At 35.9% G+C, this 25,335-nt stretch overlaps 1 protein-coding gene across 10 annotated transcripts in view; it reads right to left on the bottom strand.

The window, feature by feature from the left end:
- macrod2 (mono-ADP ribosylhydrolase 2) overlaps positions 1 to 25,335 on the bottom strand; it is a 668,211-nt gene that overhangs the window by 339,623 nt on the left and 303,253 nt on the right. The gene's annotated exons all lie outside the window — the stretch shown is intronic.

Raw genomic sequence — 25,335 nt, 5'->3', positions numbered from 1 at the left:
GAAAAAAACTTGTGAGACAACTCACAAACAGGCTTCCACAGCTTTTATATGAGCAAAAAATACAGTAAAACTAGTAATATTATTTTGATGTAAAATAACTGTCTTATTTTCAAATATTTTATAGTTTAATTTATTCCAGTTATGGCAAAGTTACATTTTCAGTACTAAACGCTCTCACACACGGTTTATTCCATTACTTTAGAGCAGCTGACAGGTTTTTGTAAGTGAATAAGGGCATGAGAAACTGTGCGGAGGGATGGAGTGGAACAATATGTGCCTGACAGAATCAAACAGAAGCTCACCTTGCATAATTGTCTAATTGCATGCGAGCACATCTGGCTGCTGTAATTGCATTTGTTCATGTAGTCAATTTATTTCATTATGGCCTCGTGTGAGTCGACTTGAAAGTCAGTATTACGGACTGACTTCCCATTATAATCACACACAGTATGCTACATAACTCCAAATGTATTTTTCTCTCTCTCGTCACTGATTGTCTGATACATACTTTATACTAAAATGGGATGCATTTTCTTAATTTAGCATGCCTTTAATCTGATTATGCTAATGTTATATAAGTTCAGAATGTAAGGTATGCAAACTAATGCAATGGTGATCTTTTTACTTTTATTACTGCCTTTGCCCGTTAACGTGTTAGGCAGCTTGTCCCGATAAGAATTTTTTATCCCACTTTTGCTTTTAATTGTCTATAGCACAGCTGACACGGGCAAGACACTTTCTTTTATTCTTTTTACGTTACTCAATATCCATGACAACAAATCGATAATTGAGTAGCAGTGCATTTGGACAGGATTTCCAGTCATTAGTTCATCCTGTCAGTGTCTCGCTGGCTCAACAGTCAAAGTAAATACTCTCACACTGCACTGAGCTTTTACTCTTTAACTGACCAGAACACTTATCTACAGACACACTGGCCAAAAGAAGCACATCACTATAGATTTATAAGTGTGGACACTCTTTCTTTATCACTCCTTTTCCAACATTTTCAAACCAATAGAGTCATTATTATTAAATTACACAAATGGAAGTGTTTAATTTAAAAGTTAAATTCAACTTTTGACTGGTAGTGCACATTTGTCCATTTTAAAGCTCTGCTTTTATGTTGTTGGGTTTTTTTTTTCCTGATTTAAGTGGTGGTGTTGTTGAGTCAACTTAAAATAATTTTTAACCTGGCTGCCTTAAAATTTTAAGTTCAGTTAATTCAAAAAAAGTTTACTCAACTTGAAATGTTAAATTATACTAAGTGACAACTTAGATATTTGAGTTGAATCAACTTCAAATTTTAAGGCAGCTGGGTTACTTACCCATCTGTTAGGTCAAGCAAATACAAATATCTAAGTTGTTACTTAGTACAACTTAACATTTCAAGTTGACTAAACTTATTTTAGTTGACTGAACTTAAAATTTTAAGGCAGCAGGGTAACAAATTATTTTAAGCCGACTCAACAAATTTGTGTTTTTTATTTTTTACAGTGTAGGTGTGTTAAAATTCTAAACAACTATTATCAGCTATTAGTTTGACGCAGTCAGCCTCTTGTGCATAGAAACTGAATGTCACATACGAGAGAGAAAAGAGTTGGCGGACTCTATTAAAGTCTGAAGAGTGAGTGTGAGCCTGAGATTACTCTTAAGGTACCATGAAACTTATTTTCAGCTACTCCTCAGAGACAGAAAGATGACTAACCATTGTTGCAAATAACAGCTACATGAATCAAAATCCCTTTTTAATAAAGTTCTTTAAGATTTTCTTACAAGACTCACGTATGCTTAACCAACATGCATTTATTAAACTAAAAATACAGAAACAGAAATTTGTGAAATAGTATTACAATAACTGTTTTCTGTTTGAAAATGTCACATGATCCTTTAAAAAGCATTCTAATATGATGGGGGAAAAAAGAATATGTATGCTGTTAGCACAACACTAATTTGAAACTCAATACAGTACAACAATGACATGCTAAACATCTCAGACAGTGTATCAGTTGTTTTTCCATATTCTTTACAAGAGCAAATTTGTCAAGCAAATGCTATAGCGTTGATGTGGGTGGTGAACTGATGCCCTCAGTTATCAGACAGAATGGTAAAATCATTCGCTTCTCTTTTCTGCTGGAAACAATCAATGTCGACCTCTCTGAGGATCAAATAATCAGCCGCAGGCTATTTTTCCCCATGCTTCCTAATGACAATGCTAGCAAATTAGCTGGCTTACATCTTCCCATGCTGAGCAGCTGTATAGTTCTTTGAATGGCTGTGAGTCTCTCCGTCTGAGCTCTTTTTCTGAAACCCACACTAAAGGCCTTCGTTTTGTCTTCATAACAGCCCGAGAAAGAGCGGGATCTATGATAAGCGGCTGCGTATTAATTTATGTTATTCGCCATCTGTCTGAATCTGTGTCTGTCTCTGAGAAATCGACAAGTGAATAGTGTGTATGAATTATGAACTAGGCAGAATGCTGTTTTCAAACTTCATCTGAACTAGATCTAGTTGATACTAGTTTTTAACATGAGACTATGAGCCGGAGAGCAGCACATAAAACGGTTCATTTCTCTCCATTACAGGTAAAAGCATAAGGGATGAACTTCTGCTGGTGGCCGAGATTCCCCCCGCTGCATTTAAATGACAGCTATATATCTCTGTCCCTTTAATTATTAACAGGACTCAAATTAAATATGATTACAAACTATGATCAACGATGGAATTTTAATTACCACTAATAAGTGACCATCTGCCTGGCAGCCAAGGGGCAAGAAGGGGGTGGAAGTCCAGGCCAATGAGAAGGCAACTGGCATTAGTGACGGTCTGGCTTGCTGATGTCATCCATACGAGTGAAGAAAGTGTCTCGGCCCCATGTGTGTCCCGGGGTTGGTGATGTTGACCCTTCTGTCCCCCAGACATACATTCATGCATGCGTGCAAATACAGTGAAGACAGCTCATTATCCGTCTTTATTTTCAGAGTTTAGTTCGAATGGCATTTTCTTTCCCAGCAGCCTTTCACTGGTACCATAAAAAGCCTGATCTTCACTGCTGTGACTATAGACGGTGACTCTTTTTCTGCAGAATACATTTGCTGCTATTAAAGTGCTATACTTTGATCGTTTACTATGTTAAAGTCAAGGCAAAACCCATTTTCTGTAATATGACGTATTTACAAGAGAAACAGGATATTCAAGTAAGAAAAATCCATTTTATCCATCTGGAATCGATGAGATTGTGAAAAGTGGGCAATTCATACCAAAATGCAGCCAGAACAAAAGCAAGCTAGCAAAAATAAATAAATAAATAAATAACCAGGTAGCAATCTGGCTATGATTTCAAACTATACAATAGCCCATACATATAAAAATATATTATTTAGGGCCATTCGTGGTTGGAATTGCGGAATCCAGTCATTAAAACGGAATTTCTGTATAATGTGGAATGTCACAGAATTTGTCAAAGCTTGGATGATTTCATCTGAAGTAGGTCATTACACTTAAATCAAACCACGATATGGACTAGTATCTCTAAATATTAAGCAAAAACAGAACTTTTTTCATAGAATTGCTTGATACAAACTCGCAATTCTGACTTTTTCTCAGAATTAAGACATAGAATTGCGAGATATAAACAATTCTAAGAACTGAAGTCAGAACTGCAAAATATAAACTCTTATTTCTGACATAATACTACTACAACTATTACTAAATTTGTTAAAACTTTATTTTATTAAGGAATAATCACACAATATTTCTTTCATGTTTTAATTTTAATAGTAACTTTGTTTGCCAAAAAATAAAGCTTGTTTAATTTTCGACTGAGTAAAGATAAGTTACATTAATATTCTATGCCTTCATTTCATAACCCGAAAATGTTAAATACTGTAAAAATATTGTAAAAATAAACTTTAATGAATTAAGTTGTTTTTATGCATTCAAACAATTTTAGACATGCTTAAACAGAATTTGGTAACAAAAAACTGAAGGTGAGAATAAATAAAACATTTTATGAGGCTTTAAACATGTCATTAAACTTTTAATAAACTGATGCTAAATTGAATAAGTTCCATAATTTTAACTAATTAACCTTGCTTTTTGATGAATAAAATGTAATTCAACCATTAAAAAAAAAAAGAATCCAGAAAAATTAAAATGGAAAAGACAGAGTTTGGGAAAAAAAATAAAACAGATTTTAGAGGGCTCAAATTATTATAGAATTGTTATATATACATAATACACAATACTACAAATATAAAATAATATTTAACATAATTATGAAGGCAAAATATTGACATGGGTATTTATTACTTTGAATGTAAAAACAACATTGAGATTTAAGGAGATCAAAAATAAAAAGCTCTGTCATTAATTACTCACCCTCATGTTCAACTGTAATTTTACAAAGCTAAGAGAATACTTCTTAGCACAAAGGAAACAAAAAATAACAACTTTATTCAACAAATCTATCTCTTCAGTGTCAGTCTTCGATGCACGTTCACAAGAATACCATGATGCACGTGTGTGGTGCTGCTAACATTGGAGCTGGCATTCTGACTTAGCACCTCCATCTCTCTTAGTTCATCTTCTGTATATTCTGGGTCAAATAAATAAGGCTGGACAAAAAATTGCAAGTCATCCTCACATACTCTCGTGAACGTGTGTCAATTACTAACATGGAAGAGAAGAAATTGTTGAATAAAGTCACTGATCTCACAAGGACTATCGTAACAATGTCCTTACTACATTTTTGGGCCTTGAACATGGTAGTTGTGTTGTTGTCTATGCAAGGTCAGAAAGCACTTGGATTTAATCAAAAAATAGCTTTATATGTGTTTCGAAGATTAATGAAGAACAGGCTTGGAATGACATGAGGGTGAGTAATTAATAATTTTCATTTTTGGGTGAACTATCCTTTTTATGATAAAAAATAAGGTTATAATTACAAACACAAATGTTTCTTGTTGCTACTGGGAAAATAAAAACAGTGTATGAATGAATCTTGCGGAGGGAAGGTTATCATCTATACACTTCAGGAATGTCTCCATTACAAAGAATGTGTACATGTCTGTGCACTGCATACAAAAATAGAGGAGATCATAAAAAATAAATATAGTAGAGAGAGCCATTGTGTGCATGGGACTCCCTTGGCAATCCAGAAAAAAATTCAGAACAGAATGTAAAATTGAAACTGGTGACCAGCAGCCTCCTGTGGGCGTCATTTCATATCTCACTCTATTCTGTATGATCTCTCGTTCTCTCTCTCACAGTTGAGAAGGAAGGCTCGCACGGTGTACATCAGCATGCTACACAACCGCGCTCTCCAACAGGGACTTCCGTGTGCCTTTGCTGCTCAAAGTTAAGATAAATGCCCAGCTCGGTCAATTCAAACGGAATCTCACTTTAACTTTCCCTCGCTATCTCAGTGGGCATCCTGTTAACACTGATGACTTCAAATGCACTTCCTGTCTCTCTCAACAGCATTCGACTCTCGCTACTTCACTCGTAGACACTTTATTTGCCAGTAAACAGGTGATTGGCTGTCGTGTCAATGTGAGCGAGAGAATGTTAGAGTGAAACGGAAGGTGTTGACAGACTCTCTTTAATTGTCTCAGGTTTAATGCGTTCTCAGGATCTTCGCTGTTCTTACCCTGCATGCAAATAAGTGTATGCGCATGTCAAAAGCGGCCTGAAATTAACAAGAAGCAATTTCCTCTATGCTTGTCTTTCATTAGCAAATAAAATGGACAGTGTTTGGACGAACGCAGGGTTTAGACCTTACTGTGTGAAACAGCTGCTCTTTATCACGTGTGACACCAATCACTTGAATGCTGTTAATGATGTAAACACATAAAATGACATAGCAGACATCTGCTATATCTAGTTATATATGATATAATGAAATGTGATATTTATTCAATTAAAACAAACTGTTAAATGTCAAGACAACATCCTTAAATATAAAAACATAGTTTTGAATACTGCTAAACAACGCTATTACTGGATTTAATAGACACACTCTTTAAAGTACTGAAAAATGCCATCTGTTTCTGCAATGACAACACAGACAGTCGCTGAGAAGAAAATATATACAAAACGTGTTGGCAGGTTTCACTGTAATAAACAGTGTTAGGAACATTTGTTTAACAGCAACACTTTGTTTTGGATTGTTTACAGTATTACCCGCAAGAAAAATTACACATTCTCATTTTTTAATGAGACTGCAAATAAGGAAAGAAAGCAACAAACAGAGATGTAATAATAAATGCAATAATTTTTGAGTGTGTTCTTATATTGAGCACTAGAAATGAACATTGCCTATCCATCCAATAACTAGGTAGCAATCTGGCTATGATTTCAAATAGGGACACTTATCTCACGAGACGAGACACGAGACTGGGTTCACGAGAACGAGGCGAGACGAGATTTTTTAACTTTTCTTATAAAATCCTTAATGATGAAATATATAGGGAAAATAGTCTTTTATTCAACTGAAAAAAACAAAATGCAAAAAAAAATGCAGGTGCATGTTGAACTTCATGAAATTAAACTTCCATTTTAATTAATTATATGCAGTAAAAAACAACATTTAAACAAGAGCTTTTAATAAATTGGAGACCATGATTCTCTCATGATTCTGGAGAAAAAAAAGATTAGAAAACTAAACAAAATAACTTAATTTATTACTAGTGGTTCTGACAAACTGTTCACTGCTTAAGTCTTTTAAAAACATATTTTTATACATTTATAAAAAAACACAAAGACTGTTTGTGTTGCCTTTTCTGCGTTCACATTTACCCTGATTCATTAAAATGGGCAGTGACAAAACGTGCTTCTCACGCTCCACTGACATCTGCAATGAGAACAGTCCTAATAGACATAGCTAAATCGTTGTCATTCAGGAATAAGATCGCATGGGTGTTTGAATCGAGATTTCGATATTTTAAGGATTAATCATCGTGCAGCTTTAATGTAAACACTGCAAAAAGTTTTGCGAGGATATCATCACGAGATCTCGTGAGATCCGACTGGTCTCGCGAGACACGTCAGATCTTGTCACATCCCTAATTTCAAACTATCCAATGACCCATTCATATAAAAAGACATATATAAATTAGGGCCGTCAGTTTAACACTTTACCTTAATTAGCTATGAAAAATAACGCGATTAAAATATTTGAACGCAGTTAACGCGCTGTCCCCGCCGCCAGATCTGTATGTCATCTTATATTTCATATAGCTGACTGCTGACAAATATGATGCAGGGCAACAACTCCACAAATGTAGTTATGCCCTAAAATTCAAGATATTGCTGCAAAAAATGCCCCTGTATGTGTTTTGTCTCATATTTATATATATCACACGATATCACACAGGCTGCAAGAGCAATATGACATGAGTGCTGATTTTGTCCCGATCTATCACAAGCTTAAATCTGATTTTATACAACAGTTCAGTAAATAAGAAGTTGATATTGTGTTGTGCTCAATTTTGCAGAGAACATATTACCTTTGAAGCCATAGCAGAATTGTTGTGCATCTCTGAGCAACACAGTGGTTTTTAGTTTCTGAATGAATTCGCATTTTGAAAGAATCGTGTGAATCAATGATTCAAAGGCCCATTCATAAAGAATGAATCAAATGGTGAATCGAAATCGACATTAACCGTCACCTGCTGGCAGATTTAGTTTCTTATTTAGAGTATCACTTCATTAAAAAAAAAAATATATATATATATATATAGGAGTAATAAAAATAAAAACATTATCAATATGCCTCTTCCCTGTCTGCCCAATCAGTGCTAATCATCTCAGGTAGGCATCACACAAAGCACAAGGATACTGGACACCTGTGTGGCCACTTCGTCATCAAACGAATGCAGATTTATTCCACGGCCGAGCATCCATCCATCTCCACAACAACGCTACCAAGAAAGAGGGCTGTGCTGGAGAAAACGAGCGAGAGATGAATAACTACACCTGGAGATTTCATTACACGGACGTGGAGCACAGGAGCGAGGCCCTAACTGATATTTTTAGCCTGGTACACCCTGGAACGTCTAAACACAGTGGAATTTCTGAGCGATTGCCTATCTAAATAATGCAAGACTGCTCTCTCCGCTGAGCTCTCAAGCCAAGATGCAGGAAACATCTGAAGATGACAGAAAACTGGAAGGGGGAGTAGCTTTCTCTCCGGCCTTCTGCACAAGCCTGCCCATGTTCATTTCAAAACACTCCAGTGTAGTGGTCTCAAAGTGAGCCGTTGGCAGACTGAACTTCCTTGAATGGGGGATAAAACCATTTTCCTACAGTATAATCTTGAGCTATTATACTGCATTTCCAGAGACATGGCTGGCCGTTGGCCTGTGGGCATTTCGATTGCTATGCATTGACTTTGCCATCTAGGAGATAAAGGAACATATAATCCTTTAGGGCATCGGTAGCTCAGTTTGAACCATTTTTACAGCCTATTCAGGGCGACGTCAGGCTCTCCTGAGCTCTTGAAAGCAAATTACTATTATTATTATTTTTTTAAATATTACACTCTAAAAAATGCTGTGTTAAAAACAACCCAGTGCTGGGTGAAATATGGACAAATCCAGCAATTGGGTGAAATGTTTAAACAATCTTCATGACGAAATCGTACCTGTGAGCACTTTTTTGCAAGACGCAAAATACGTAGCGCAATGTACGTTTCGTGACATATTCAACGTGAAATGTGCAGTTTTAGCTTGCTTTTCTCACATCTTTCAGCTCTGTTTTACCGCCTCTAGTGTTCATTTCTTTTGGAAACTGCAGTGATACAGTGGGGGAAAAATTATTTGATCCCCTGCTGATTTTGTACGTTTGCCCACTGACAAAGAAAGGATCAGTCTATAATTTTAATAGTAGGTTTATTTTAACAGTGAGAGATAGAATAACAACAAAAAAAATCCAGAAAAACGCATTTCAAAAATTGATTTGCATTTTAATGAGTGAAATAATTATTTGACCCCTTCGCAAAACATGACTTAGTACCTGGTGGCAAAACCCTTGTTGGCAATCATAGAGGGTCAGACGTTTCTTGTAGTTGGCCACCAGGTTTGCACACTTCTCAGGAGGAATTTAGTTTCCATCTTCTTTGCAGATCCTCTCCAAGTCATTAAGGTTTCGAGGCTGACGTATGGCAACTCGAAACTTCAGCTCCCTCCACAGATTTTCTATAGGATTAAGGTCTGGAGACTGGCTAGGCCACTCCAGTACCTTAATGTGTTTCTTCTTAAGCCACTGCTTTGTTGCCTTGGCAGTGTGTTTTGTCATGCTGGAATACCCATTAACGACCATTTTCAATGCCCTGGCTGAGGTTCTCATCCAAGATTGGATAATACATGGCCCCGTCCATTGTCCCTTTGATGCGGTGCAGTTATCCTGTCCCCTTAGCAGAAAAACACCCCCAAAGCATAATGTTTCCACCTCCATGTTTGACAGTGGGGATGGCATTCTTGGGTTCATGGGCAGCATTCCTCCTCCAAGAACGTCAAGTTGATGCCAAAGAGCTCGATTCTGGTCCCGTCTGACCACAACACTTTCACCCAGTAAGCCTCTGAATCATTAAGATGTTCACTGGCAAACTTCAGACAGGCCTGTACATGTGGTTTCTTGAGTGGATGCTGCAGGATATTACCGTTCTCATGATCATTGAAACTCCATGAGGTGAGATCTTGCATGGAGCCCCAGACCAAGTGAGATTGACAGTTATTTTGTGTTTCTTCCATTTGCAAATAATCACACTAACTGTTGTCACCTTCTCACCAAGCTGCTTGGCGATGGTCCTGTAGCCCTTTCAAACTTTGTATAGGTCTACAATCTTGTCCCTGACATCCCTGGACAGCTATTTGGTCTTTAAGAGAATTTTAATTTACAACCAATGTTGGGCTCATGTTAAACCAGCCATATGGTATTTTTTAAACAATAGTTGAGTTAAATAAAATATTCAGAAAGGTTGGTTAACATTTAACCCAACTGCTGGGTCAAAACAACCCTCGGTGTACTAAAATAACACTTTGTTGAGAAATTGTATTTCGTAGTTGTTCAATGTCTTACATATTTTAAACTATAACAGGGTTTCTTATAATGAAATCTGTATTTTTACTACTAGTTGTAAAATGAGCAACTACTCAAGAGTGATACTGTTTTAAGTTCCACAAAATTTAAAGCAGCAATTTCACCCATGAATGAAACGTTTTGTCATTATTTCTCAAAAGAATCAGTCACAACTTAAACAACATTACATTTTTTTTTTTTTTTTTTAAAGTATAAGCTCAGTCTGTTGATTTAAATGGCTAAATATTAAATGATAGACCGGTCAATAGCAAACAATTTTGCACAGTCATCTATTAATTCTGTCCCTAATGCATTTTGTAGCATAGTGGCAGAAAGTCAATTAATTTATTATATACACTAGTGGCACAAAATGGAATATTTGGAATGAAATGGAATATTTAGAAAATGGAATGAATATTTGGAATATTTAGAATGGTTTCTCAAATTCTCTAACAAAGAAAGAAAGAAAGAAAGAAAGAAAGAAGGTGATAAAAGTCATGAGAATTGTAGCGTAACACGCAGCTGACAGATAGAATTTCTGCTTAACTATACCAACGCAGAGAGTCATTGAACACTGAAACTGTCATTATGTGCAATTGATATCTGTGTCAGAATAGAGCGGCTTTGTCTACTCATAAAGAACCACCAAAACAGTTGTTAAGAACAAAAACACAGCTAGTTAAACTCGAAAGGCCCACAAAGGGAGAGAGAGAGACTTCCATCATTATCAGTGGGAAGCACAGAAGCTCTCACAAGGACACTGGATGACTTTGAAACAGAGGATCAAACGGCTTCATCAAACGTGGCAGAATAAACAGAATCAAGACTGGTTACCACTCCACTATCATGTGTGCACTTCCCATCAAAGGCACTCACTCACATGATGTTCCTGAGACCGGATAACACAGAGCAAGGACAAACGGAGAGATGCAACAGAGAGGTTGAAATTATACTTTGTGGTTAAAGCAAAGATGATAACACAAGGACAAAAATACACACAGCAGCATCTGTTGTCGCAGGGAAAAAAAAGTCCATTTCAAGCAAGTCAATAATGAGATTTGAGACAACGGCTGATTCATGTCATTTTACAAATCGCTACTGTTGAATTGCTTTCAAATTTGCAATCGCACGCAGCATGCAGATGTGAGGTTGGGGCGCACCGTGCCGCACTAAGCGCCGCGATCGCTCCGAGCGCAATATCTCGATTTCATAAGGATTGGCTAGTCAAAGTTCATTCCTCATTCATCCGACTTCCTGCGGCACGATCCGTATCTGCAAATCTGACAAATAAACAGAAGACGAGGGACTGAAATTTCATTCTGAGGTGAGTGAAGGGGGGGAAAGTGAGGAAAAAAAGAGAAATGAATTTATGAAGAGAAAGAGAGAGAGATGGGCCATAACAAAGAGAGTTGAGATGGGAAGTTTTGTCTTCCCAGCATGCCGTGCCGTACGTCAAGCGAAGAGGAATGGCATAATAAGTTTTAGCACTCCCGTGGGCAGCCGCTGGCCTGTCTGTAATATTGCTAGCAGCTCGCACACGAGTTCCGCGGCAGCAGAGGTGCCATAACAGAGCCCAGGACAACCCTAACCGAGTCCCACTGCCACTCTGCCAGAACAGAACTGCTGTAAATTCACAGAGGTCCCGGTGGACTCACCGGCGATGCCAGAACCGCAGCGTGAAAGAGGGAGTCGTAATCAGGATGGTCTGGAACATAGCCCTACTACAACTGGAACAACCATTAATCACGCTCAATCGAGAAGTTTACTACACAACCTGTGGAGGGAGAGAGAGACACTCAATAGTCAGGTGAGCACATCAGCGTTCAGTGTGTGATCTGAATACTTCTGGCCCAGTGTCTTACAGTTTTCTACTAAAAACGGCCAACAGTGGGCATGCATCACAGAAGAAATCTACTTTTATTTATTTTATTTTATTTTATTTTATTTTTATTTTATTTTATAGCTTTTTCACCACACCTCAAATTAAATTTAGAATAGTAAAAATAATAATAATAATAATAATAATAATACTAGTAATCAATCAGCATCATCCTATCATTAGTCCAAATTTTCTTTACTAACATTATTGTTTTTCTTGGTAAACAAGTTTATTAACTTCTACAAAAAAGAGCTTTTAGTTTAATTTAGTTTAGTTTAGTTTAAAGTTTTTTTTTTCACCACACCACAAATTATTTTAAATAATTTTGTGATGGAAATAATATTTTAAACTTTTTAGGACTAAAATGGTTGATTAAACATATCAACCAAGTAATATTAAAAAAACAAAAAGGCATAATTTTACTACATTTAGAATAGTAAATAATAATAATAATAATAATAGTAATCATCATCGTCCTGTCATCACCCCATATTTTTCTTCACTAACACTATTGTTTCCTTGGTAAAACAAGTTATTTTATTTTATTTTATTTTATTTTATTTTTAATCAAGTTATTTTTTTCACCACACCTCAAATTATTTAAAATAATTTTGTGATGGAAATAATATTTAAACATTTTAGGAATAAATAAATATCAAACAAGTATATATATTTTATATATATATATATATATATATATTTTTTTTTTTTTTTGCATAATTTCACTAATAGAATTGTAAATATTATTAATAATAACAATAATCATCATCATCGTCATCATCTTGTCATCAGTCCATATTTTCTAAATACAAAAGTAATATTTTCTCTTTTTTTGCATAATTTCATTAAATGAAATTTAGAATAGTGAATATTAATAATAACAAACAACAATATTAGTAATTATCATGTTATCAAATGTTAGTATAAAATAAAAGAAAAGAAAAGAAAAGAAAAGAAAAGAAAAGAAAAGAAAAGAAAAGAAAAACATTTTAGGCGAAAAATGGTTGACTAAATACATATCAACCAAGTAATATTTTCAACATTTTTTTTATATCATTTCACTAAATCAAATTTAGAATAGTGAATATTAATAATAATAATAATAATAATAATATCAGTAATTATCATCACTGTCTTGTCATCAGCCCATATTTTCTTCACTAACACTATTGTTTCCTTAGTAAACAAGTGTATTAACCTCTATGAAAAAAAAAAATTATTTATTTATTTATTTTATTTTATTTTATTTATTATTATTATTATTATTATTGTTATTATTTTTATTTTTTATTTTTATTTTTTGCATAATTTGAGTAAATGAAAAGCGTTAGAATCTTAATTTTTCCAAACATTTGGCTGGCCAGTAAGGCCATTTGAAAATGAATGATAAAAGAGTATTAAAAATTTTCAAAACTTTTAAATTACTTTCCTACAACAAAAATAATAGTTAAAATCACTTCCAATAAAAATCATTCACTTAGGTATAAACATTTACGGTTGAAAGAAGTTGATTTGTGATTTCATTACCTTCACAGGTCACATCTAAAATAAACAGCGACAAAGGAAGCCAAACTCAGTAAAACAAGTAACACAATGAGGCAAAGGGACGATCGGCTTTCAGAAATCACAGCAGGAACTCGAAGCGAGGGAATTCTCCTGAAAGATTTTCCTGTAATGGAAAGGAAAGGCTTGCAGACCCAGCGGCACACAAGGGGCTGATGGGAGACTCTGATTTGACACACAGCAGCTCTTGGGCCACTCCACACAACTGCCACATACAATCAATATTACAACTCTCACCTAATACAACCTCATTTTCCAGCAGCAACGGCCCTTTTTAGCATTATCTATACAAAGAATCTCTAGAAATGCTAATGCTTTGTTCTACGTGGACTGGATAAAAACAACAAAATACAATGAAGCTAGTAAGGTAAACAGCTTACCCTGCAAGACCAAACACTGCTGCTGCAAAGACCATCTGCTCAATCATCTAATTAAACAACTGTTTTAGTTCTGGATGCTGATTGGTCAATATGGAGTTAATAAATAAAGGATAAAGTAACCATGATGACACGAAACACATTCAGCTACTGTTTACATGACATCCTCTGGTGTATAAACTGCACTCAGATAAAATAATGTTTTAATAACATTTGTGATTCATTGCTCAGTAGCTGCTCTATCAACCAACAAGGCAGAGCTATATTGTGAATACACAAGGTTATAGGCATAGCACTGTGTCTCTATTACCTCACTGTTTTAATATAAGCCTGCTACAACAGGCCTCTATGTACTTTCATTAAAACTGCATTAAACCTGCTTTGCTGTAAATCAAATGCCAGTATGCATGAATAACAGCAGCAAAAGCTGATTTAGAAATTGTAAGTTTCACATTCATCATGTTGTAAATAAGATTCAAATCGATGATGAAATGACTTCTCGATCATGGCTTCGAGATACAGCAGATTGTCCATCAAAAATGACAAAACGCTCAATTACAACGCATAAAGGGACTTCCATATCGCAACTGCTAATGACAGTTTATGAACAGGATGCCAAGTTGCCATTAACAACTAGTTTTGAGTAATGATGTAAAGATAACACGGTCCAGCCCGTTAAATGCATCTTTCACCGTCTGATGCTTTGCCCGACCGTGGTGATCGATGCACGTTTTGGAACGCACAAATCAAGTGACCCCTCGACAAGCACTTAATGACAACAAATGAGCATCTCACCTCGTTCTTCACCAATCCCTCTGTTTCTCTCTGTTTTCTCATTGCCCATACTAGACTGTCATCAGACCCAATATCACCATCTTATTAAAACAAATGAGCTGATCTCACAACAGTCTGCTCCAGATCTCTGTGATGTAATTTGGTCATCTGACTAGGTTAGGCTCAGAGGAAACAAAGCGATGACTGGAATTCGATAGTAGTTTCGTCAAATATATGAGCATGGCTGCTTAAGTGACACTAAGTTGTTGATGAATCCTTTTTGTGATTTCCGCCATTGTTAGCACAAGAATGGAATTGAATTTTTCATGTCTTTAAGCATGAAATGAGCAGTAAATTACGATATCTGGAGATGTAATAAGCAAAAAAATTGATTGATAAAACAGACCTATAGAGGCCGGTAATAATTATAATAAATTATAATTTTTTATTATACTATTTAGAATTTATATATATATATATATATATATATATATATATATATATATGTATATAATTACTGTATTATTTATAATTATAACTAAATGTAACAAATATATATACTTTATTTTTATTGAAATATTAAATAATATTTATTATTATTATTACATTATTTATAATTATAATTCTAAATGTAACATTAATTAAAACACTAAATAATTAAATCAAATACTACTACTACTACTACTACAACTAATAATAATAATAATAATAATAAATAATTTTATGTATTATTAATTTTATTATTTTTAAGTTTATAATTATAACATTATAATAAAATGTTATTATTATATTATATTAATAATAATAAATTACTATATTATTTATAATTATGAATGAATGAAATTATATATATATATATATATATATATATATAGTATTATCATTATTACATTATAATTATAATTCTAAATGTAACATTAAATAATACATTAAATAAATCAAATTAATAATATTAATAATATATTAATAATAATAATAATAATATAATAATAATAATAATCATAATATTTTATTTATTATTAATTTCATTTTTTAAGTTTATAATTATAATGCTATTATAGAATGTTATTATTATATTATTTATAATTGTAATTACGAATGAATATAATTGTATATACATATACATACATATATATATACACATATACATATATATATATATATATATATATATATATATATATACACACATATATATTTAAATTGTATTATTATTTTTACATTATAATTATAATTGGAAATAACATTACTACATTAAATCATACATTAATACATACACACATTATATATATAATAATAATATTATTTGAAAAAAAAAAAACAAATCTGAATACATTCTTAAACTTTGCACATTACGTTATTAAGTTTTTAATTAAAAACATTAATTATAAACATGCAAAATATCCTTTTTATTTTTCTCAGAATTTTTCCAGCCTATATTTATTCATGGACTTCATACATGCTGAATGAAGACTGAACTTGCGTAAGGTTCAAAATGCATTACTCTCACTGAGAACCTTTCACTGCAATTTCACATCACTCGCCACCTTCCTGCGTCTTAAACAGGGACCTCTCTGTGACAGGAACAGCGAAAGCGGGAGCACAAGTGAGAGACAGAGAGAAAAAGGGGAACATTAGCACAGACAGACACTGCTACTCCGACACACTGGGAAGTGATGGAAAGAGAGGAAGAAGACCGGAGCCTGTGCGTTTGACATGTGGAGACATCAAAGCCGTGGAGGTGGAGAGAAAGGCAGAGGAGAGCTCATTAACATCGACATGCCAGTCTCTGACACGGCACCATGACACCATAATTACTGCCACGCTCGATAGTCCTTCAGCTCCACCCTCACACTGCTCCAGACAGACACAGAGAGACACAGATGAAGAAAAGAGCCAGAGAGATGATGACACCCATATACACCCATGCAAAATGCTTATTTATAATACTGGAAAAAATGCTTGGGCACAGGCCTAGTCATGGTGCAAATTTGGGAAATGCAGGATCGAATCTGGTATTTTTAAAAAAATATTTTTAGCCTATATATGACATTAATTTGATATAATATTTAGGTTTTTTTCACATGTAGGTGGAAAAAATTGTAATTTGTACTACTGTCTGTTTAAAATAAATGAAAAGAAACCTAGCATAGTAGATTGGTTTTTTTTTCTGTTGTACCAAAATCTTATCGAACTGAAGTATGTACTGAACCATGACATCTGTGTACTGTTACACCCCTACACTGTCAGAGAAAAAAAAGGTACAGTTCTGTCCCTAACATACAAAGTGAAAAGGTACAAATATGTACTTTTAAGGTACCAATATGTGCTTTCAAAGTACTAAAATGTACCTTTAATAATAATAATAATAATAATAATAATAATAATAATAATTCCTTACATTTATAGCGCTTTTCTGGGCACTCAAAGCACTTTACGCAGAAGGGGGAATCTCCTCAACCACCACCAGTGCACAGCATCCACCTGGATGATGCGACGGCAGCCATATTGCACCAGAACGCCCACCACACGCCATCTTATTGGTGGAGAGGAGACGGAGTGATGAAGCCAATCAGAATCAGAATATGGGGATGATTAGGAAGCCATGATGTTCAGAGGCCAATGGGCATTTTTGGCCAGGATGCCGGGGTTACACCCCTACTCTTTTCGAAGGACATCTTGGGATTTTTAGTGATCACAGAGAGTCAGGACATCGGTTTAACATGTCATCCGAATGACGGTGCTCTTTTGACAGTATAGTGTCCCCGTCACTACAATGGGGCATTAGGGCCCACACAGACCACAGGGTGAGCACCCCCTGTTGGCCTCGCTAACACCTCTTGCAGCAGCAACCTAGTTTTCCCAGGAGGTCTCCCATCCAGGTACTGACCGGGCTCAACCCTGCTTAGCTTCAGGGGGCAACCAGTCTTGGGCTGCAGGGTGATATTGCTGCTTTAAGGTATTAATATGTACTGTTTAGGGGTAGGTAAGGTACAAAAATGGACCTTTTCACTTTTGTACCTATATATATATATATAAATGTGTTTTTGTTTCCGAGACAGATTGCATACATCTCCATAATAATATGGGTAACACTTTAGAATAGGGTACACTTATTCACTATTAACTACAATTTTTCCCTCAATAAATTACTAATTTGCTGCTTATCAATAGTTAGTAAGGTAGTTGTTAAGTTTAGGTATTTGGTGGGATTAGGGATGTAGAATAATGTCATGTAGAATAAGGCATTAATATGTGCTTAATTAGTACTAATAAATGGCTAATATTCTAGTAATATGCATGCTCATAAGCAACTAGTTAAGAAACTGTAAAATAAAGTGTTACCATAATATGATATGAGACTTTATTCATGTCAGTAGCCAGCAGAGTTAAATATTTTCCCCATAATAGTATCCAACTGTATTCTAACAAAGAATATATGCACTGTTTTGCCTTATGACTCTCACAGTGTAAACGCTTTCCTGCGGACCTGTCAACGGAACAACACTATCCATTTTCCTTCCATTGTCCCTACATGACAGCGCTCTCCAGATTTGAATGCAGGCCAGAAACCTGACCACGGCGTGCCTGAGGAACCTTGGAAAACAGCTCTCTGCACACTAGACTACAATGCTGACATTTTGAATGGAGCGTCAATAGGCAGGAGCGTGCCGGCATTGCATGCATGGCAAAGCAGACACAAAGGAGAGGCATGGCAATATAATTAACATTTAGAGGGGAAAAATGCAGTATGAGACATTGAGAGCACAAACACGCACAAAGACGACAGCCGGCGCAATAAAAGGCCATGTTGACAATACATCTCAACCTGGAGGAACGAAAAAAAAAGTGTTTTTATTCAAGCCAGACGGAACCGGTACCGCTCATACTATAAACACGCACGTGTCAAAACATATGTCGCATAAGCTGTAGCAATTACAGGAGAAAACACGTTCGCTTTAAAACAATGACACTCGTCGTCATTGCCGCTGTAAGATCAATCACTACACTCTCTATTGATCTGCGAGCTGATGGCTGCATTAATTAGGACAGTTGGGAACAATTACTGCATTAAATCAAAACATCCACAAATGCTCATGGAAAGTAAAGCAAAACCCCCAGGGTAGGTTCATTAATGTGATCAATTTGATTCAGAGGATGGAGCAGACCTTCACTCACCTTGAACTTTGACCTCTCGGACTAAACTAGTTTTTGTCACAAAAGAAATGATTGATGATCATGTTCAAAAAGCCTGTCATGGCTAAATGAAGGACTAGCAAATTAAGGAATTAAACAAAGGGAAAAGGAGACAAAAAGATTGGCCAACCTTGGCCAAAGTCCCAAAAACATTCACGTTTCCATAGTTCCTCAAATGACTGTGAGCCTTGGTGTCACTTTCTACTCCAGAAAGGCACCGGTGTCTTATTTTGGATGCTTTCCGTCACCTCACACTTTTTTTTTTCTCCGTGAAACGAAGAGCTAGAGTTTGTTCTGATTGACAGGCCAATTAATTTGCCAGTCTTAGTCTAGAGTTGGAGTCACAGAGCTGTAATCAGACAAGTGTGGATGTGATGCTAACAAAACTATGGGTTAACTTCTTCTTTTGCTAAAGAAATCTGTAAACATCCGTGTCATAATTAAATTTATTACATACAGTTGAGGTCAAAAGTTTATATACACCTTGCGGAATCTGCAAAATGTTAATTATTTTACCAAAATAAGAGGATTATACAAAATGCATGTTATTGTTTATTTAGTACTGACCTGAATAAGACACCTCACATAAAAGAAGTTTACATATAGTCCACAAGAGAAAATAACAGTCGGATTTATAAAAATGACCCTGTTCAAAACTTTACATACACTTGATTCTTAATAGATAAATGTGTTGTTACCTGAATGATCTGAATTTTTGTTTAGTGATAGTTGCTCATGAGTCCCTTGTTTGTCCTGAACAGTTAAACTGCCTGACCATTCACTTCCCAAAAATTATTTGGTTTTTCAGCATTTTTGTGTATTTGAACCCTTCCCAACAATGACTGTATGATTTTGAGATCCACCTTTTCACAGAAGGAAAAAGCGATGCATTAAAGCGATGAAAACTTTTTGAATTTGAAAATCAGGGTTATTTTTTCTTCTGGGAAACATGTAACTCTCTTCTGTAGCCTCTAAAGGGCAGTACTAAATGAAAAAAAATATGATATTTATGCACGAAAAAGTAAAATGTACATATCTCTAATCTGTTCAAAAGTTTTCACCCCCTGGCTCCTAATGCATGATTTTTTTCCTTCTGAAGCATCAGTGAGCATTTAAACCTTCTGTAATAGTTGCATCTGAGTCCCTCACTTGTCCTCAGTGTGAAAAGATTGATCTCAAAATCATACAGTCATAGCTGGAAAGAGTTCAAATACAGAAAAATGCTAAAAAACCAAAGAATTTGTGGAACCTGAAGGATTTTTCTGAAGAACAGCGAGCAGTTTAACTGTTCAGGACAAACAAGTGACCCATAAACAACTATCACTAAACAAAAAACACAGCTGTGGATCACTCAGGTAACAACACAGTATTAAAAACCAAGCATATGTAAACTTTTAAACGTTTTATTTTTGTACTACACATCTTCCTCCTCAGAGGAAAAGCCCCTGATATATTACATTATTGTCATGTATATGAAAGCACTTTTATTTGTTGACAATTTTGTATGCTGGACTTTATGATATGCTGGAAAATATATAATAAAATGGAAGGGAAAAAACCTTTAATAGAAAGCAGTGGTGAAAATGGCATAGCAACACAGCCTCATGCATTTTAATCAAGTAAATGTGCCATTGCTGGAAATATTAAATACTTTTTTTCATTAGAGACAAAAGCTTATAAATGAAAAAGCTGATGCACAAAACAAATGCACTGCTTGGCATGTTTCCTCCATGTGTCAGAAGCATGCACCTGTCTTTCATTTCAGCGGTCTACCTTCTTCCCTGCTGTACTTGCAACCTGTTCAAAAGTAACTTGCTGGTGCTTTGCGTTCTCATCTCCATATTGCATGTCTTTGAGTGGAGCCATGTTCTATGCTGTGTGAATGTGAACAAATGAAAGGGTTCCCTCAGGCACTGCTGCTCGGTCTTATTCTTGGCATTTCACCATCATGAATTCTCACAGAAGACGGATTCCAAAAGCAGAAATGGAGAGAAAGGAGGAAGAAGGGGGAAAAAAAGAGGGCAGAGGGAATGTAATTGAACTGCCATGAAAAATTAGCATCACCTACCTCCTAAACCAGCTCTATGAGGTACTTAGTGAAAAAAGGCCATTTGGACTTCAAACCATAGTATCAACTGCCAGATTTCATGCCACCTTTGTTTACGAGCCTGAAATTGATTTATGGAGGAGGGAAAAAAAAAGAATGAAATGAAGGATCTGTGTAGTAATTGACCCTATGGCGGTTCTGGTCCGGATGCACACGATTGGTCAAATGTGAAATCCTTATTATCTCATTTAATCAAGATGGATGAGGAGATGGCTCAATATCATCTGAGCCCAAGAGGCCACATGGAACGACATAAAAGCATCAAGCCCTACCTAAAATCCCATTAGGTCCAAAACAACACGGCCGACCGATGAAAAGACATCTTGTACATCTGTGGGCCTTTAGAACAAATTTGGACGGATCGTTTTTGGATGGTGCTTCATCTGAAGCAGCTCTGGCAAAGGATTTCATTAGCAGCCACGGGTCAACAGATCCCGCTAATGCTTCCATCGGATGTTAGCGTCCTCTTAACATAAACCTTTGTTGAGCAAAGAAGTTCTCTTTCGCCTACGTGCACCTGGATGCGGGCGAAGTGGATGCTTAACGCGATACAAACGCCCACGTGTTTCGGCAAACTGTGAGAATATTCATCGTGCATCCAGACCAAACAGTCCGAGCAGGCAGAGAGAGACTTTCTTTGTTTTGGCTTTTAAAGCAGTCAACACTGCTGCAAAGCTGACAGCAGCTTTTTATTCACTCACCACCTCATTTCAGAGAACAATGAGGATCATGAAAATTGCAGGGACCGCTAATTGACTGGCTTAGATGACTGGCGTGTGGCGCTAGCACCGCTGTACGCGCAAACACACACACTTTCTCTCTCATTCTGTCAATGGCAACACTAAGGGCCCTCTGATGACAAAAAATTGCCAGAGACAGCAATGACAGAAGCTCAATTAATATCATAGCAGCGGTAGTTTCAAAGACGGGAGGACCTATCTGTTGACTCCGGGCGTATGGGCTACAGACAATGCTGCTGACAGGTTAAAGCAATTACACTGAGGGGATCAGATAATTGGACATTTTTGTATACCAAAGCAGGGGAGAGGGTATTAATATTGCGCACGCTGATTTATGAATTACTTTATTTTTTGCTCACAGACAAAGGGAAAAGTTTATGCTAAATGACAATTCTGCCATTATATACTGGCACTCAAAAAGTTCTAAACATGTACGCTATATGTGACCCTGGACCACAAAACCAGTCATAAGTAGCATGGGTATATTTGTAGCAATAGCCAAAAATACGTTGCATGGGTCAAAATTATCCATTTTTATCCCCCTAATTATCAATTATCCCCCTTGTCATCCAATATGTTCATGTCTTTCTTTCTTCAGTCATAAAGAAATGTTTTTCGAGGAAAACATTTCTCCAGTTGACTGCTATGGTGCCCTGAGTTTGAACTTCCAAAATGCAGTTTAAATCTGGCTTCAAACGATCCCAAATGCGGTTGTAAACTATCCCACCCCGAATAAGGGTCTTATCCAGTGAAACGATCGGTTATTTTCATAAAAATAATACAATTTATATACTTTTTAATGTCAAACGCTCATCTTGTCTCGCTCTTCCTGACCTGTTTTTTCCTTTCGGTCATGACAGTTAGGGTATGTCGAAAAATTCCCATCTCATGTTCTCCCTCAACTTCAAAATCGTCCTATATCGCCGTTTTACCTTTTTTGTTAAGGGTGTTTGCTCTTCTTTACATGTTCAGTTTGAAAAGACTGGGTCGGAACTTCTACAGCAATGTAGGATGATTTTTAAATGATTTTTAAAGTTGAGGGAGAAAATACGATCTGAGTTTTTTGACATACCCTGAGACTGTCTTGAGCCAGAATATACAGAGTTCAGGGAGAGCAAGACAAGATTTGAGATTAAAAAGTATTTATACTGTATTTTTTTAATGAAATTAACCGATCGTTTCGCTAGATAAGACCCTTCTTCCTCGGCTGGGATCGTTTACAACCTCATTTGGAATCATTCAAAGCCGCATTTAAACTGCTTTTTGAACATTCAAACTCAGGGCACCATAGCAGTCCATTATACGGAATCCTGAAATGTTTTCCTCAAAAAACACAATTTCTTTACGACTGAAGAAAGAAAGACATGAACATGTTGGATGACAAGGGGGTGAGTACATTATCTGTTGTTCTGGAAGTGGACATCTCCTTTTAGTAAAGATCATGTTACATTATGATATTTTGTATAGCTAAATTAAATAAAACTACCCAGAAGGTTGAGTTAATCATTTAACCCCAAATTTTGTTGGTTTGTCCATATTTAATCCAGCACTGGGTTGTTTTTAACCAAGCATTTTTAGGCTACATCTACATTAATCCGGATACATTTGAAAACGAGTTTTTCATTTTAAAATGCTCTCCGTCCACACTAGTGTTTTCAAGCCTTTTCCAAATGTTTCTCATCCACACTGAAACGTAGGAAAACGTTAAATTCACCATACTGCGCATCCATAAAAACTCACTGAGATGATACAGACGGAAGAGACATAATACGTTTTTGTCTTGGCAGGATCATTTTTGTCATCTTTTTAGGACTGTAATATGAAGAGTGTACAAATATGTGAATAGCACATAAAGCCACAATTACCGGTATAAACATAGATATCCATTGGTACAATATGCGTCACATGACTAAACATGCGTCATTGTTTTCAAAAGTCTCAGTTTTCACAGTCCACACTGCAACGCGAAAACTGCGTTTTCAATTTTATCCATTTTGCACAGCGTTTTCTAAAAGCTCCATTTTCCAAAAACGTGTCGACAGAAGGCCAAAACGGAGAGAAAAAGATGCGTTTTCAAACGAAAACGTATTAGTGTGGACTTGGTCTTAGAGCACCTACGAATACTAATGAGATCAGGCTGGCCATGGTCACTGTCAACAATGTTATATGAAAGAAAGAACGAAAGAAAGAAAATATTACACAGGTTTCAAAATTGCATTTATTCATTTAATAGGCTAAACATGGCAACCTCTGGAGAATCGTCTCTCACTGAGACAGATGTGTCAATCAGTGCAAATCAAAAACAGCCAGCACATATTAACAAAAAATGAAGGGAACAGAAACGAAATGCTTTGAAACCACACCACACACACACAGATGCTAGAGCTCAAAAGCTTGGCCTCAGGTGACTAAAGTCTTTAATAATACACTATGTGATACCATAATCCATTTTGAAACTTTTTTTTTTCAAGTGCTTCAGTCATAAATCCTCCATTATCCTTTCTGCCTGTCTCTCTCACCCACATAAAATGTCTTTCCGTCAGTTGATCAGCTGCAAGAAAGGCTACAGTTTGTTTAAACAATACATCATCACATACACTGACATATGTGAGCCATCCCAGCAGACTAAACATAAATAGAAAGAGCTAACAATATAAATATTCTTCAAGAAATAAAGTATTCTTTGATGTTCAGCAACAAAATATGACAACATAAGATTCTGAAATGACACGAGGTGAGTAAATAATGACAGAATTTACATTTTGGGTTGAACTGTTCCTTCAAAGAGGGTTTAATCCCTATTGGGAACAAAGCCACGAGTTCTTTGACAGATAAAGAAGATGGGAAGTTTTGGTTCTTCGGAGCTTCTCTACATTTGCAATTTAGTTCAAAGTTACAGACCTTTTTCATCTAGTGTTTCATTATTTTCCTGCCTTTTGTTCCTGTGTATATAAATTGAAAATTCTAAAAGAAAAGAAAAAGAAAAAAAACAACAAAAGCAATCCTTATGACTTGTCCTCTCTCTTTACCTGAAGACGACATATTCAGCAACGCGCACAGTAGAAAAAGAAAAACCTTGAAAGGGTTTCATCATCTCGTTCTGAAGATGTATGACCGGCGTAACATGAGAAAAATGAATTCCCGATGAAGCGGGGTTATCAATATTCAACAAGTGTACAGTAACTGTCCTCCCACTATACCCACCGGATCGGCCTGTCCGTGACTCTAAACATCACTAAGCATGACGTGCCGCACATCAGCAATGAAGGGATGTAGAGAAAAAAAAAAAAAAGTGAAAATATAGCCTAAGCACCTCTACAGAGTCTCATTACACCATTTGGTCGTTTCATTTTCACCTCTGTATTTTCATTTTCCCTTTTAGCTTTTTGTGTTGGGAGGTTTCTGAAGCCATCAGAGGTTGAGAAGACAAAAAAACATCACACCAGCACAGAAACACAAGCAGCTATTTCTGTCAAGATCCAATGGATTTATGACAGTTACAACTAAAAAACAACCTCTTTAGAGAGCACGTCTTTCTTTCTGATCTCCGACGAAGACACACCAATTTAAAGGTAGCATACCGAGGGCAGGAATAGGTCAAGCTTGACCATCTGCCTCAAA

The sequence above is a fragment of the Labeo rohita genome, chromosome 13 (assembly GCF_022985175.1).
Source record: "Labeo rohita strain BAU-BD-2019 chromosome 13, IGBB_LRoh.1.0, whole genome shotgun sequence".
Lineage (NCBI taxonomy): Eukaryota > Metazoa > Chordata > Actinopteri > Cypriniformes > Cyprinidae > Labeo > Labeo rohita.
The sequence above is the reverse complement of the archived record's forward strand: the minus strand, read 5'-3'. Positions and strand labels throughout refer to the sequence as shown.